Source organism: Oncorhynchus gorbuscha, linkage group LG01 (assembly GCF_021184085.1).
Source record: "Oncorhynchus gorbuscha isolate QuinsamMale2020 ecotype Even-year linkage group LG01, OgorEven_v1.0, whole genome shotgun sequence".
In the NCBI taxonomy this organism is placed as follows: Eukaryota; Metazoa; Chordata; class Actinopteri; order Salmoniformes; family Salmonidae; genus Oncorhynchus; species Oncorhynchus gorbuscha.
Genome location: NC_060173.1, coordinates 25300029 through 25315620, shown reverse-complemented (window position 1 = coordinate 25315620; position 15592 = coordinate 25300029). Strand labels below are relative to the sequence as shown.

The window sequence follows — 15592 nt, the reverse complement described above, 5'->3', positions numbered from 1 at the left end:
CGGTCCCAGCTTTGATGCAACTGTACTGACCTCGCCTTCTGGATGATAGCGGGGTGAACAGGCAGTGGGTCGGGTGGTTGTTGTCCTTGATGATCTTTATGGCTTTCCTGTGACATCGGGTGGTGTAGGTGTCCTGGAGATGCTGTCCCAAAACCATCAGAAGCAGATCTTCCGCGGCTCGTAGCAGGGGTACAAGGACGAGAAGGTGAAGTGGAGTATCAGGCACCTGCAGAGGCACCAGCTGTGGGGAAAGAGGTCTCTGCTCCCTGGCATGAAGCTCCAGCTGCCCCACACGGAAGGGAAGGACATCGACGGCCACTTCTGCCTGCTGGCCCAAAAGCAGAGCCTACCCTACCTGGAGGCTGCCAGCAAGCTTCAGCAGGCCCCGCTGCCGCCCATGCCCCAGCACCTGATGTGGGAGGTGAGCTGGATGCGCTACAGGCCGGATGGGGAGGCCAGACGGGTGGATTTCCCAGACGAGGCAGGCCACACTGGCTGTGGCCGTGTCTACCACTGCCTGGTGAGACTGAAAGAGAGGACCAAGACCCTCTACTGTGGGAGGGAGGGTTTTAAGCTGGAGGAAAATTACTACTTTATTTCAGTACAGGACAGTTTATATCACTTCTAGGTATTTGTAACTGTAAAATGATCTGTAAGTGTAAAAATGATTCGTAAATGTCAAAAATACTGAAAGGCTTTTGTAGTGAGGTTAATAGATGGTGTATAATATTGTGTTGGGACTGGGCAGGAATGATTACAGTTATTTTACAAGGACTATTTATTCTGAGCCAGAGTGGATTGCAGTTTCACTGAATACTCTGTATTCTATCATTCTGTTTCCTGACAGGTACTCGTGGTCCAGCAAGCGTCTGATAGAGGAGAGATACTCCTGATCCAGCCAGCTGATGCCTGCTGACCTCATCCCCTTGGAGACCCGGACAACTTTATCCGCCCCCCCCCCCCCCCCCCGGGGGGCCAGCGGAGGGAGAAACTGATTGTGGACCACAATGTTAGCTTTGACAGATCTTACATCAAGGAGCAGTACCTGCTGAAAGTTCACAGGGATCCGGGGACACGTTTTGAGGTGTACTTCATCACTATTTAGTGTAATTAACAGTAATTTATGCTGTATTCACACTATAGGGCCGAATGGAACCCTACTGTGCTGGCTCTGATATTTTATTTTCCCCAGGCTAGCCCAGAAATGACAGACTTGGCTCGGTTAGGCCCAATGGTTTGAATCAGGCATTGATTGGGGTCTTTGGAGTGGCTCATGCTCTGTCTTTAGTCTGGCTGTTTCTCATAGAGATAGAGGACTCATATTTGTATCTGTGCCAACGCCATTGAGGCAATCTCAATTTTGAAGTAGTACATTTTCTTCTTCACTATTGGCTGATCCCCCGGTTGGACATGACTCCAACAGGCTAACCAGGAGGGATCAGACAATGAAGTTGGATGTCCAACACAGTTGACTACATTAAAATGGTGGAAGATCTCAATGGCACTGCCCATGTTAATACTGCCCTTTGGCCACTAAAAATCAAATCTGATTAGTCACATGCGCCGAGAAGAACAGGTGTAGACCTTACAGTGAAATGCTTACTTAAGAGCCCCTAACCAACAATGCAGCTTTAAAAAATACTGATACGAAAGCCCTTTATCAATTTCTATGCTGTTTCCCAATCCTCAAGGATGCTTCCAGTGGAAACATGTAGGCAGCAGGTAGCTGCCTTGGATTGAAACAGCCTCTGTATATGTTCTCTGTCCCACAGGGTTCTCAGGCTAGTTTCCTGGACGCAATGAGTCTCCACATGGCCATCTCTGGTCTGACTGGGTTCCAGCTCACGCTGTGGATGGCCAACAAGCACGGCAAGAGGTGGGGCCTCCAGGAGGTCAAAGAACACATGAAGATAGTGGGTCGGCCGTGGCGGGAGGAAGGGCCCATGATCAGTACTCTCGGTCATCTAGCCTCACGATTAGTAGAAGTACACAGAAAACGATTGATTTGCAATGGTTCCATACTTGTAGAAATGTTCCTGTTGCCTATCTATCAGTTAACAAGTTCGTTCCACAGCTCTCCTTCCCTTGATTGGCTCCCTTGATTTCCTTCACGAGTCCGAAGTTACAAAATAAACTCAATGGTTAATAAATGGTTTTGAATGTTGTTGTTGTGTTTGTATGTCTATATTGGCCTTGGTGGAAGAGTGGGGTAACATCTCACAGCAAGAACTGGCAAATCTGGTGCAGTCCATGAGGAGGAGATGCACTGCAGTACTTAATGCAGCTGGTGGCCACACCAGATACTGACTGTTACTTTTAATTTTAACCCCCCCCCCTTTGTTCAGGGACACATTATTCCATTTCTGTTAGTCACATGTCTATGGAATTTGTCCAGTTTATGTCTCAGTTGTTGAATCTTATGTTCATTCAAATATTTACACGTTAAATTTGCTGAAAATAAAACGCAGTTGACAGAGGACGTTTCTTTTTTTGCTGTGACATAGACTAAATTACCAAAACTATGTGGACACCTGTTCGTCAAACATCTTATTCCAAAATCATAGGCGTTAATATGTACAGTTGAAGTCAGACGTTTACATACACCTTAGCCAAATACATTTAAACTCAGTTTTTCACAATTCCTGACATTTAATCCTAGTAAGTATTCCCTGTCTTAAGTCAGTTAGGATCACCACTTTATTTTAAGAATGTCAAATGTCAATAATAGCAGACAGAATGTAACAGGATTCTTCCTGGGAAGGAGAGGCGGACCAAAACGCATCGTGGTTATTTTTATACATCTTTATGATGATAACTTGAACAATGTATAATACAAAATAAGAAACGTGAAAAACCGAAACAGCCCTATCTGGTGCAACAAACACAAAGACAGGAACAATCACCCACAAAACCCAAGACAAAACAGGCTACCTAAATATGGTTCCCAATCAGAGACAATGACTATCACCTGCCTCTGATTGAGAACCATATCAGGCCAAACATAGAAATAGACAAACTAGACACACAACATAGAATGTCCACTCAGATTACACCCTGACCAAACAAAACATAGAAACATACAAAGCAAACTATGGTCAGGGTGTGACACAGAATGATTTATTTCAGCTTTTATTTCATTCATCACATTCCCAGTGGGTCAGAAGTTTACATACACTCAATTAGTATTTGGTAGAATTGCCTTTAAATTGTTTAACTTGGGTCAAACGTTTCAAGTAGCCTTCCACAAGCTTCCCACAATAAGTTGGGTGAATTTTGGCCTATTCCTCCTGACAGAGCTGGTGTAACTGACTCAGGTTTGTAGGCCTCCTTGCTTGCACACACTTTTTCTGTTCTGCCCACAAATATTCTATAGGATTGAGGTCAGGGCTTTGTGATGGCCACTCCAATACCTTGACTTTGTTGACCTTAAGCCATTTTGCCACAATTTTGGAAGTATGCTTGGGGTCATTGTCCATTTGGAAGACCCATTTGCGACCAAGCTTTAACTTCCTGACTGAACAAATTGCAAAAATCGCTGAAGTTGGAGACTTTTATCTCCCTCACCAATTTCAAACATCTGCTATCTGAGCAGCTAACCGATCGCTGCAGCTGTACATTGTCTATCGGTAAATAGCCCACCCAATTTTACCTACCTCATACCCATACTGTTTTTATTTATTTACTTTTCTGCTCTTTTGCACACCAATATCTCTACCTGTACATGACCATTTGATCATTTATCACTCCAGTGTTAATCTTCAAAATTGTAATTATTCGCCTACCTCCTCATGCCTTTTGCACACAATGTATATAGACTCTCTTTTTTGTCTACTGTGTTATTGACTTGTAAATTGTTTACTCATTGTGTAACTCTGTGTTGTCTGTTCACACTTCTTTGCTTTTATCTTGGCCAGGTCGCAGTTGCAAATGAGAACTTGTTCTCAACTAGCCTACCTGGTTAAATAAAGGTGAAATAAAATAAATAAATAAAAAATGTCTTGAGATGTTGCTTCAATATATTCACATAATTTTTCTTCCCTTTGATGCCATCTATTTTGTGAAGTGCACCAGTCCCTCCTGCAGCAAAGCACCCCCACAACATGATGCTGCCACCCCGTGCTTCACGGTTAGGATGGTGTTCTTCGGCTTGCAAGCCTCCCCCTTTTTCCTCCAATCATAACAATGGTCATTATGGCCAAACAGTACTATTTGTGTTTCATCAGACCAGAGGAGATTTCTCCAAAAAGTACGATCTTTGTTCCCAAGTGCAGTTGGCCTTTCAGTTTATGTCGATATAGGACTCGTTACTGTGGATATAGATACTTTTGTTCCTGTTTCCTCCAGCATCTTCAGAAGTTCCTTTGCTGTTGTTCTAGGATTGATTTGCACTTTTCGCACCAAAGTACATTCATCTCTAGGAGACAGAACGCGTCTCCTTCCTGAGCGGTATGACGGCTGCGTGGTACTATTGTTTGTACAGATGAACATGGTACCTTCAGGCGTTTGGAAATTGCTCCCAATAATGAACCAGACTTGTGGAGGTCTACAATTGTTTTCTAAGGTTGTCAGGATGAAAATATATGGCCAAACCAAAGCATTAAATAGCGACTGAACCGAAAAAACAACGTCTCTGGTTGAAAACGGCCTGTGTGGCATCGATATGAGTTAAACATTTATTCTAGTGTCAAAATTGACTACAAAGTTAATACTTTTGGTCACAAAGTCAGTATATTCAAAAACTGAATTTTATGACATCTTTGTAACTGAGGATGTCACAATTTACATGAGAGTTGGGTTTTGATTTAAACCCTGCCCACACAGGACCACTGCCTGGCACAGTCTAATCACTGCTGGCAGTAATCAAATCATCCGGTTCACAGCTTCCCGTTGTGCTGCAGTGCACGCTATCCAACACAGACATCCTCACATTCGTGAGCTAACGTTAGCATCACAAACACAACTGTCATCAAAGATACTACTCTAGCTATTTCTTTACTCAATTGGTAAACTGATTGACCACCCCAAGATATCCCTGCAGAATGTATATTTGGGCCCCTACCAGATGGAAACTACAAGTGTAATGGCTGCGCTCAATGCAATGGCACTTATAAATGTAGATCCTTCAAACACCCCCAAACGGAAACAGATCCCAATCAAAGGTGTTATCACGTGCTCCACTAAGGCAGTTATTTATCTTATAACTTGTTCTTGTGGTAAAAATAATGTGGGTAAAACAAAGCGCAAATTAAAAATACGAATCTCAGAGCATCGTAGCACCATTAGGTGCAAAAACTCAACTTACACAGCTGCGGCCCACTTTTTTGGAAGCAAACCACTCGATTTAGTCCCTTCATTATATCGGCATCGAACATGTAACCCTCCTTGGGAGAGGGGGTGACCTCGACCATTTATTGTTTAAAACGAGAGGCTGCCTGGATCTTTAATTTAAAGACCCTTGCTCCCTTCGGCCTCGACGTAGACTTTGATCTGAAGCCATTCTTGTGATTATTGTGATTTTGCTGTTCATTGTAAATGTTTGTAGGCCTCTGTAGCCAAATCTGATCTATGATTGTATGCTATCCATTCATGTTTTTGGTATGTTATTTTTATATCTGAGAATTAACCAATGATATCAGGCCACACCCAGCTATGATTACAGACACCTGTGTGTGTCCTTTGACACTATATAAACTAGTCACTCCACAGTGTTCGTCATTATACCCTGATGAAGACAGCTTGTCTGTTGAAACTTTGGTTATTAGGTCGTTCAATTATTGCATCTGAGCTCCAAGAGTGCGGCTCTCCTTTAATTTTTCATGGGGCTACCTGATGCCTGGCTGCAGGGACAACATGATGGAGCCCCAGGGGGAGGATGCCACGGAGCCTGTGTACCCCATCGGTAGGTCAGAGAACATCAAACAGCTCAGGGACACGGGCACCAGGGGAAATGGAGACAAAAGACAAAGGTAGCACAGGGATGAGTCAATGAGCCAATAAGTGCATTACTGAATGAATTAGTTTTAATTAATCAGTCAACTTTTTTTAGCAGTACATCACTGGGTGTACTATACATGCATCCACCAGAGGAAGTGTGTGTGTTGCTGTGACTTGTAGGGCCATCGAGTGTGTGTACAGTCGTGAGAATGACATTAATTTCCACAGTTTGCTGCTTCAGTGTCTTTGTCAGATGTTACTATTGAATACTGAAGTATAATTACAAGCATTTCATAAGGGTCAAATGATTTTATTGACAATTACATGAAGTTGATATAAAGAGTCAATATTTGCAGTGTTGACCCTTTTTCAAGACCTCTGCAATCCACCCTGGCATGCTGTCAATCAACTTCTGGGCCACATCCTGACTGATGGCAGCCCATTCTTGCATAATCTATGCTTGGAGTTTGTCCGAATTTGTGGGTTTTTGTTTGTCCACCCGCCTCTTGAGGATTGACCACAAGTTCTCAATGGGATTTAGGTCTGGGGAGTTTCCTGGCCATGGACCCAAAATATTGATGTTTTGTTCTCCGAGCCACTTTTGCCTTATGGCAAGGTGCTCTTCATGCTCGTGTAATGGATGTGAAATGGCTAGCTAGTTAGTGGTGGTGTGCGCTAATAGCGTTTCAATCGGTGACGTCACTTGCTCTGAGACCTTGAAGTAGTGGTTCCCCTTGCTCTGCAAGGTCCGCGGCTTTCGTGGAGCGATGGGTAACGATGCTTCGTGGGTGACTGTTGATGTGTGCAGAGGGTCCCTGGTTTGAGTCCAGCGAAGGGACAGACTAAAGTTATACTGTTACACTCGAAAAGGCATTGTTCATCACCAAACTGTTCCTGAATGGTTGGGAAAAGTTGCTCTCAGAGGATGTGTTGGTACCATTCTTTATTCATGGCTGTGTTCTTAAGAAGAATTGTGAGTGAGCCCACTCCCTTGGCTGAGAAGCAACCCCACACATGAATGGTCTCAGGATGCTTTACCTTTGGCATAACACAGGACTGATGGTAGCGCTCACCTTGTCTTCTCTGGACAAGCTTTTTTTTACGGATGCCCCAAAACATCGGAAAGGAGATTCATCAGAGAAAATGACTTTACCCCAGTCCTCAGCAGTCCAATCCCTGTACCTTTTGCAGAATATCAGTCTGTCCCTGGTGTTTTGCCTGGAGAGAAGTGTCTTCTTTGCTGCCCTTCTTGACACCAGGCCATCCTCCAAAAGTCTTCGCCTCACTGTGCGTGCAGATGCACTCACACCTGCCTGCTGCCATTCCTGAGCAAGCTCTCTACTGGTGGTGCCCCGATCCCACAGTTGAATCAACTTTAGGAGACGGTCCTGGCGCTTGCTGGAATTTCTTGGGCGCCCTGTAGCCTTCTTCACAACAATTGAACCGCTCTCCTTGAAGTTCTTGATGATCCGATAAATGGTTGATTTAGGTGCAATCTTATTGGCAGTAATATCCTTGCCTGTGAAGCCCTTTTTGTGCAAAGCAATGATGACGGCACGTGTTTCCTTGCAGGTAACCATGGTTGACTGAGGAAGAACAATGATTCCAAGCACCACCCTCCTTTTGAAGCTTCCTGTCTGTTATTCGAACAGACTGGAAGACTTGTTATTCGAACAGAGTGATCTCCAGACTTGTCCTCGTCAACACTCACCCCTGTGTTAACGAGAGAATCACTGACATGATGTCAGCTGGTCCTTTTGTGGCAGGGCTGAAATGCAGTGGAAATGTTTTTTGGGGGATTCAGTTAATTTGCATGGCAAAGAGTGACTTTGCAATTCATCTGATTACTCTTCATAACATTCTGGCGTATATGCAAATTGCCATCATACAAACAGGCAGCAGACTGTGAAAATTAACTTTTGGCCACGACTCTACTGTGAGCAGAAAGGTAAGGCGCAGCCTAGGTGTTTGGATAACTGCCTCTCTGATGACCTCATTCTGACCGACAGCTCACTGTGGCAGACAGTAAAACCCTATCGCACACAGGATTGGTCTGTGTTCATGATATCTCCTGGATGACCATTTTTAATACATGATAACTGTGTAATACACAATGATAACTGTGTAATAAAGAAGTACACACAGAAAATGAGCTGCCCATATCAATTAGGAAATCTGTGCAAATATCAAATATGCTCTTCTGTCAAATAGTTCAACAGGTGGTTGTCTTTCCTGTGCTGACCTGTAGGTGGAGTTGAGTCACCTTGAGAGTGTCAGAGGAGAATGGCGGCAGCGTGACAAGGACCAAGAGAAATGAGGTGAAGTGTCCTCTCCATATAGATGGGACGAGGGCACACCTCTCTTTTACATTGCTTGATTCTTGTGGCAAGTGCACCCTCTATCTCAGTGGTTCCCAACCCTGGTCCTTGAGTACCCCCAACAGTACACATTTGTATTGTAACCCTGGACAAGCACACCTTAACTAATCATCAAGCCATCAATGAGTTTGTCCAGGGCTACAATGAAATTGTGTATTTTTGGGAAACACTGCTCTCTCTATAGTCCGCCGCTACACTAATTGTTACCTCAACCGGCTACCGATGGCTATTTAACAGTCCGATGGCCTTGTGATAGAAGTCTTTCAGCCTCTCGGTACCACCTTTGGTGCACCTGTACTGACCTCGCCTTCTGGATGATAGCGGGTGGTTGATTTCCTTGATAATATTTTTGGCCTGCCTGTGACATCAGTTGCTGTAGGTGTCCTGGAGGGCTGGCAGTGTGGAGAGCCCTGCGATTGCTGGCGGTGCAGTTGCCGTACCAGGCGGTGATGCTTTCAATTGTGTATCTGTAAAAGTTTGGGGGTTTTAGGGGCCAAGCTGAATTTCTTCAGCCTCCTGGGGTTGAAGAGGTGCTGTTGCACTCATAAATGCTTGAGAGACTGTTTTGGCTACAGGATGGAAACAACAACAACATGGGCGGCCCCTTCTCCAATGACTTTCTGTCCAAGATGGAGGACGGGACCCTGAGGGAAGGACAGGAGGGCACCAACACCACCCGGGTTTTAGAGATCAATAAGATCTCCTTCTGGAGGAACACTCAGAAACACCTAGGCTCCACTGTATGTGGAGGGTTGCATGTAAGAATGACCTCATAAATAGGAATTACATTGATTTAATAGAGAACAATGGTTGAAGACATACTGCATTTACATTGCTAATGATCATACACAATAAACTATCTGAAATGACTGCTCCTACAGGGTTAAGTAAGGTGGTGTGGCTGAGGCAAGGGGAGCTCCATCGCACTTTCAGCAGGCATGAGGAGGGGCAGTATGGCGCCATCTGCCCCAGGTCTTCACTGCAGGAACCATCACCTGTAGGGCTGAGGAACCGACATGTCTGACTGCCAGCAACACTCAGGTAAGAGAATGATAGAGAAAAAAAATATGGGGGGGTGTAAGTGGACTGACTGGTCAATACAGATTTTTAATGGAACCACTGACATAGCCTTTGCGTGCTGTCTGTGCAGCGGGATTGAGTGGGCAGTGAGCTGAAGGCCATGGTACAGGGGCCCCCTGGGTACCACCTGGTGGGGATGGATGTGGACTGCCAGGCGCTGTGGATCGCTAACCGGGCTGGGAGAGGCCCACTTCGCTGGCATACACGGTGAGACCTCACTCCTGGCACTGATACTCAGCTTGATGCAGCATTCATTTTGTTATGAGAATCATCAGAAATGTGAGTTTCTGACAACTTCCAAACAATGATTATGCAAGCGCCCAAGATAGTAGGCAATCTAATAATGGGGAACTCGTGTTACAAAACATTTCCAGTCAGAATATTTGTGTCTGTTTGCATTTTGTGTCACATATATATTTTTTTACACAATATACATGTTACAAAAGGTGGCATATCTGGATATTTGAGAAATCCATTGACAATAATAAATGTAGCCAGTTCATGTTACTGTATGTCCATGCTGCAGTGTTCGGCTGGATGACCCTACTTGACAAGAAGAGCCAGGGCACTGACCTCTACAGTCGCACCACCGACATGGTGGCCATCAGCCGCGAGCATGCCAAGGGCTTCAACTACAGTCACATCTACGGAGCCGGGCAGCCCTTTGCCAAGCGCCTGCAATTCAACCTCAGCCAGCCGGCAGATGTATGCCCTCATCAAGGGCCTAGGCAGGTACAGGAAGGACAGTGGTGGATTGGATTTGGTTAGTGATGACCCTCTTTGTCTGAAATGTCATGCTTGGAAATAGAATTGACCATTTCAGACACAGACCTAGTGATCAAAGTGCTTCAGATTGTAAGGATGGGGGTGGGGGTGACTCACCTCATCCACTACCAGTGTGTAGTATCAGAGGGGTACAGGACAGTTAAGATTATGGCAGTTTAGAGCTTTACTTTGAAAGTCATAAAGTAATCTCTGCTTGCTCTTTTGGATGTGTACACTTTGATCTAAGCACTTTAAATGCATCTACACTGAACAAATGTAAACACGAGATGTTACATTAAGCAATATGGTCCTTCTGTAGCTCAGTTGGTAGAGCATGGCGCTTGTAACGCCAGGGTAGTGGGTTCGATCCCCGGGACCACCCATATGTAGAATGTATGCACACATGACTGTAAGTTGCTTTGGATAAAAGCGTCTGCTATATGGCATTTATTATTATTATATTATTATTATATTATTATTATTATATTATTAAGTGTTGGTTTCATGAGCTGAAATAAAAGATTCCTGAAATGTTCCAAATGCACAACTTATTTCACTCAATTTTGTGCACAAATTTGTTTACGTCCCTGTAAGTGAGCATTTCTCCTTTGCCAAGATAATCCATCCACCTGATGGGTGTGGCATATCAAGATGCTGATTAAACTGCATGATCATTACACAGGTGGACCTTGTGCTGGGGACAATAGGCCACTCTAAAAAGTGTTGTCACACAACACAATGCCACAGATGTCTAATTTTGAGGGAGTGTACAGTTGGCATGCTGACTGCAGGAATGTTCACCAGCGCTGTTGCCAAATTTAATGTTCTGTACCATAAGCCGCCTCACACGTAATTTTATAGAATTTGGCAGTATGTCCAACTGGCCACACAACCACAGACCATGTGTAAGTTAACAGTATAGCTTCTGTCCCTCTCTTTTCCACTACCTGGGCTCGAACCAGGGACTTTCTACACACATAGACAAGTCACCCTTGCAACATCGCTCCACAAAAGCTGCGGCTCTTGCAGAGCAAGGGGTACAACTCTTTCAAGGTCTCAGAGCGAGTGACGTCACAGATTGAAACGCTATTAGTGCGCACCCTGCTAACTAGTTAGCCATTTCACACGGGTTACATAAGCATGCCAAGAATTTCTGCAAAAACTCTCAAACCGTCTCTGGGAAGCTCGTCTGCGTGCTCTTCGTCCTCACCAGGGTCTTGAACTGACTGCTGTTTGGCGTCGTAACTGACTTCAGTGAGCAAATGCTCACCTTCGATGGCCACTGGCATGCAGGGAGAAGTGTGCTCTTCACAGATGAATCCCGGTTTCAACTGTACCAGCCAGATGGAATTGTGCGGATGAGCGGTTTGCTGAAGTCAACGTTGTGAACAGAGTGCCCCATGGTGGGGTTATGGTATGGGCAGTCATAAGCTACGGACAATGAACACAATTGCATTTTATCGATGCCATTTTGTGCAGAGACACCGTGACGAGATCCTGAGGCCCATTGTCGTGCCATTCATCCGCTGCTATCCCCTAATATTTCAGCATGATAATACATAGCCCCATGTGGCAAGGATCTTTACACAATTTCTGGAAGCTGAAAATGTACCAGTTCATCCATGGCCTACATACTCACCATGTCACTCATTGAGCATGTTTGGGATGCTCAGTTTGGCTTTTAATTTGCTATTGAAAGTTGTAATATTAGAATGCACAAGGTGCAATTTCGAAATGGGGTAGTGCATCATCAGTTTTGCTCTTGTCATGACAGTCATTGCAGACCTTATAACTATTTATAACTTGTCAGAAATGATCATCTAAACCATGTCAGCTGTTTTTTAGCTAGGTTTTTTTAACCCATAGATTTTGTTGTAATGTTTGTCACACAAATATCAAATTAATACACATTAGAGATGGCAAAATGTAATTGAAAGATCCTTGCCACATGGGGCTATGCATTTTCATGCTGAAATATTAGGGGATAGCAGCGGATGAATGGCACGACAATTGTAAGACAATGAGCTTTAAAACTGTAAAATGTTCTCTGCACCGCATGACAAAATGTGTAGAATTGCAGGAAATAAGCTATAAACCTGCTAAATTATGGATTATGAACAGTTTCTGGCATGAACAGTGCTTGTGCCATAGAAATACATGTGGTTTGTGCATGGGGGTGCGGGATGTACTCTAGTGCTGGAAGGGGGCAATGAGTGAAGAAGTTTGGGAACCCCTGATAAGTTAATTACTTTATTATCCCCATGGGGAAATGTGGTTTGGGCTTTGTGCATACATAAAAACACATAATCAAAGGACATACAGACAAATACAGGAAGAAAAAGTGAAATTCATGAGTGATCGATGATCATCATTATCAGGTTCCTTAAGTTCTGCAAAAAAACAAAGGTATAATGGTTAGAGATACTTTTGGTCATGTTGTGTATGTTGACACCTGCTCGTCGAACATCTCATTCCAAAATCATGGGCATTAATATGGGGTTGGTCCCCCCTTTGCTGCTATAACAGCCTCCACTCTTCTGGGAAGGCTTTTAATTAGATGTTGGAACATTGCTGCGGGGACTTGCTTCCATTTAGCCACAAGAGCATTAGTGAGGTCGGGCACTGATGTTAGCTGTTTAGGCCTGGCTTGCAGTCAGTGTTCTAATTCATCCCAAAGGTGTTTGACGGGGTTGAGGTCATGGCTCTATGCAGGCCAGTCAAGTTCTTCCACACCGATATCGACAAACGATTTATATATGGACCTTGCTTTGTGCACGGGGGCATTGTCATGCTGAAACAACTTTTGTTGCCACAAAGTTGGAAGCACAGAATCATCTAGAATGTCATTGTATGCTGTATCGTTAAGATTTCCCTTCACTGGAACTAATTGGCAGTTAACTGGGGAAGCTCTAGCAGGGCAGAAATTTTACAAACTGACTTGTTGGAAAGGTGGCATACTATGACGGTGTCACGTTGAAAGAGAATCAATCAAATGTATTTATAAAGCCCTTTTTACATCCGCCGATGTCACAAAGTGCTATACAGAAACCCAGCCTAAAACCCCAAACAGCAAGTAATGCAGATGGCTAGGAAAAACTCCCTGAAAAGGCAGGAACATGGGAAGAAACCTAGAGAGGAACCAGGACCTGAGGGGTGGCCAGGCCTCTTCTGGCTGTGCCGGGTGGAGACTAACGGTACATGGCCAAGATGTTCAAACGTTCATAGATGACCAGCAGGGTCAAATAATAATAATCACAGTGGTTGTAGAGGGTGCAACAGGTCAGCACCTCAGGACTAAATGTCAGTTGGCTTTTCATAGCCGACCATTCATAGTTAGAGACAGTAGGTGCGGTACAGAGAGAGAATCAAAAACAGCAGGTCCGGGACAAGGCAGCTGAGGCCATTCTACTGCCAATGTTTGTCTTTGGAGATTGCATGGCTGTGTGCTCAATTTTATCCACCTGTCAGAAACGGGTATGACTGAAATAGCCGAATCCATTCATTTGAAGGGGTGTCCACATACTTTTGGTGATGTAGTGTATTTTTGAACCGGGCAGTAATGTCAGCTTTGTATGAACTGAAGTTCTTCACAAACACTGACCCTGAATCAATCGACCCATTAGCTTCACCCCCCTAGATACCCATGTAGATCTGGCTAGGAACACACACTTTCACATTCTATCTCACCCTCTCATTATTTGGGTGTGCAGTTCTCGGAAGAGGAAGTTGGAGGTGGCAGGCCAGTGTTTGTGGTCTGGAGGTACGTTCAACAACCTGGAGAACATCGCCCACTCAGCTCAGCCGGCCACCCCTGTCCCGGGCTGCAGGATCAGCAGACCGTGAAGGATGAGTTCTGGAGAACTTATGCAAACACAATCATAAAAGCACATAAAATGTACATAATTATAACACACACACGTAACACACTCAATTGTAAGACACACTGTCTGACACTCAAACAAACACTTGTTGTAGATGAAAATATTGACGTGTGTGTGTCAGTTCATCACCAGCAGGGTGACCTGGGTGGTACAGTGTTTGGCGGTGTACTACTCCCACTCTTATGCTGGTGGCCGTACGCTGACTGATGGAGGAGTATGACATCGACGGATGCTTCCTGTATTAGTATCCACAACGAGGTGCTACCTGGTCCGCAGTGAAGACCGCTACTGGGCAGCACTGGCTCTGCAGATCACCAACCTGCTCATTCACTGTCTCCTGCTGACTTCTTGCCAGGTCACCCTAGCAAAAGATCTAACATCAATGGTCTTTTCGGGCTAAATAATACATAAATGACCATGTGGTCATTTAAATGGTTGGGATGTAGCTAATTGTAAGTTAAAATTGAAACTATTGTCATTCATAGCCAGTGAATTACTCGTTTTACATGTCTCAAACGTCTGTTCAATAAGCTGCTTGTGTTCGTCCATCTTTTATCGTTGTGCTTTAAAAGTGTATGTTTGCCCATGCGCTGAGTATGCCGGACATGCCCCAGTCATTGGCTTTCTTCAGTGCCGTGGACATTGACCAGTGTATGAGCAAGGAGATGACCATGGACTGTCTGACTCCCTCCAACCCCACAAGGCTGGAGTGCAGATATTGCCTACCAGAGGGTGTCTTGTATATCATTCTTTAAAGTCTTTGCGTTGTAATATTGTAGTGTGCATGTGATGTCAATCAGATCTATATTTAACAAAAAATATAAACGCAACATGGAACAATTTCAACTATTTTACTGAGTTACAGTTCATAAGGACATCAGTCAATTGGAATATATGAATTACGCCCTAATCTATGGACTTCACATGACTGGGCAGGGGCACAGCCATGGGTGGGCCTGGGAGGGCATAGGCCCACCCACTGGGGAGTCAGCCAATCAGAATGAGCTTTTCCACACAAAAGTGCTTTATTACAGAAATACTCCCGTTTCATCAGCTGTCCGCGTGGATGGTCTCAGACAATCCCTAAGGTGAAGAAGCTGGATGTGGAGGTCCTCGATTGGCGTGGTTACATGTGATCGGCAAATTCTTTAAAATTACATAGGAGGCAGATTGTGATAAAGAAATGAACATTAAATTCTCTGGCAACAGCTCTCTGGTGATTCCTGCAGGCAGCATGGCAATTGCACGCTCCCTGTAAACTTGAGACATCTGTGGCATTGTTGTGACAAAACTGCACATTTTAGAGTGGCCTGTTATTGTCCCCAGCATATGGTGCACCTTTGTAATGATCATGCTGTTTAATCAGCTTCTTGATATGCCACACCTGTAAGCAGGATGGATTATCTTGGCAAAGGAGAAATGCTCACCAACAGGGATGTAAACAAATTTATGCACAAAATCTGAGAGAAATAAGCTTTTTGTGCGCATGGAAAATTTATTGAAGTTCATGAAACATGGGACCTACACGTTATGTTTCTTTTAATTCAGTATATA

The 15592-nt window shown here is 44.4% G+C and overlaps 1 pseudogene; it reads left to right on the top strand.

Annotated features, from left to right (window-relative positions):
• The first annotated feature begins 139 nt into the window (after positions 1–139).
• LOC124041213 lies at positions 140–14793 on the top strand (annotated as a pseudogene).
• The last annotated feature ends 799 nt before the right edge of the window (positions 14794–15592 follow it).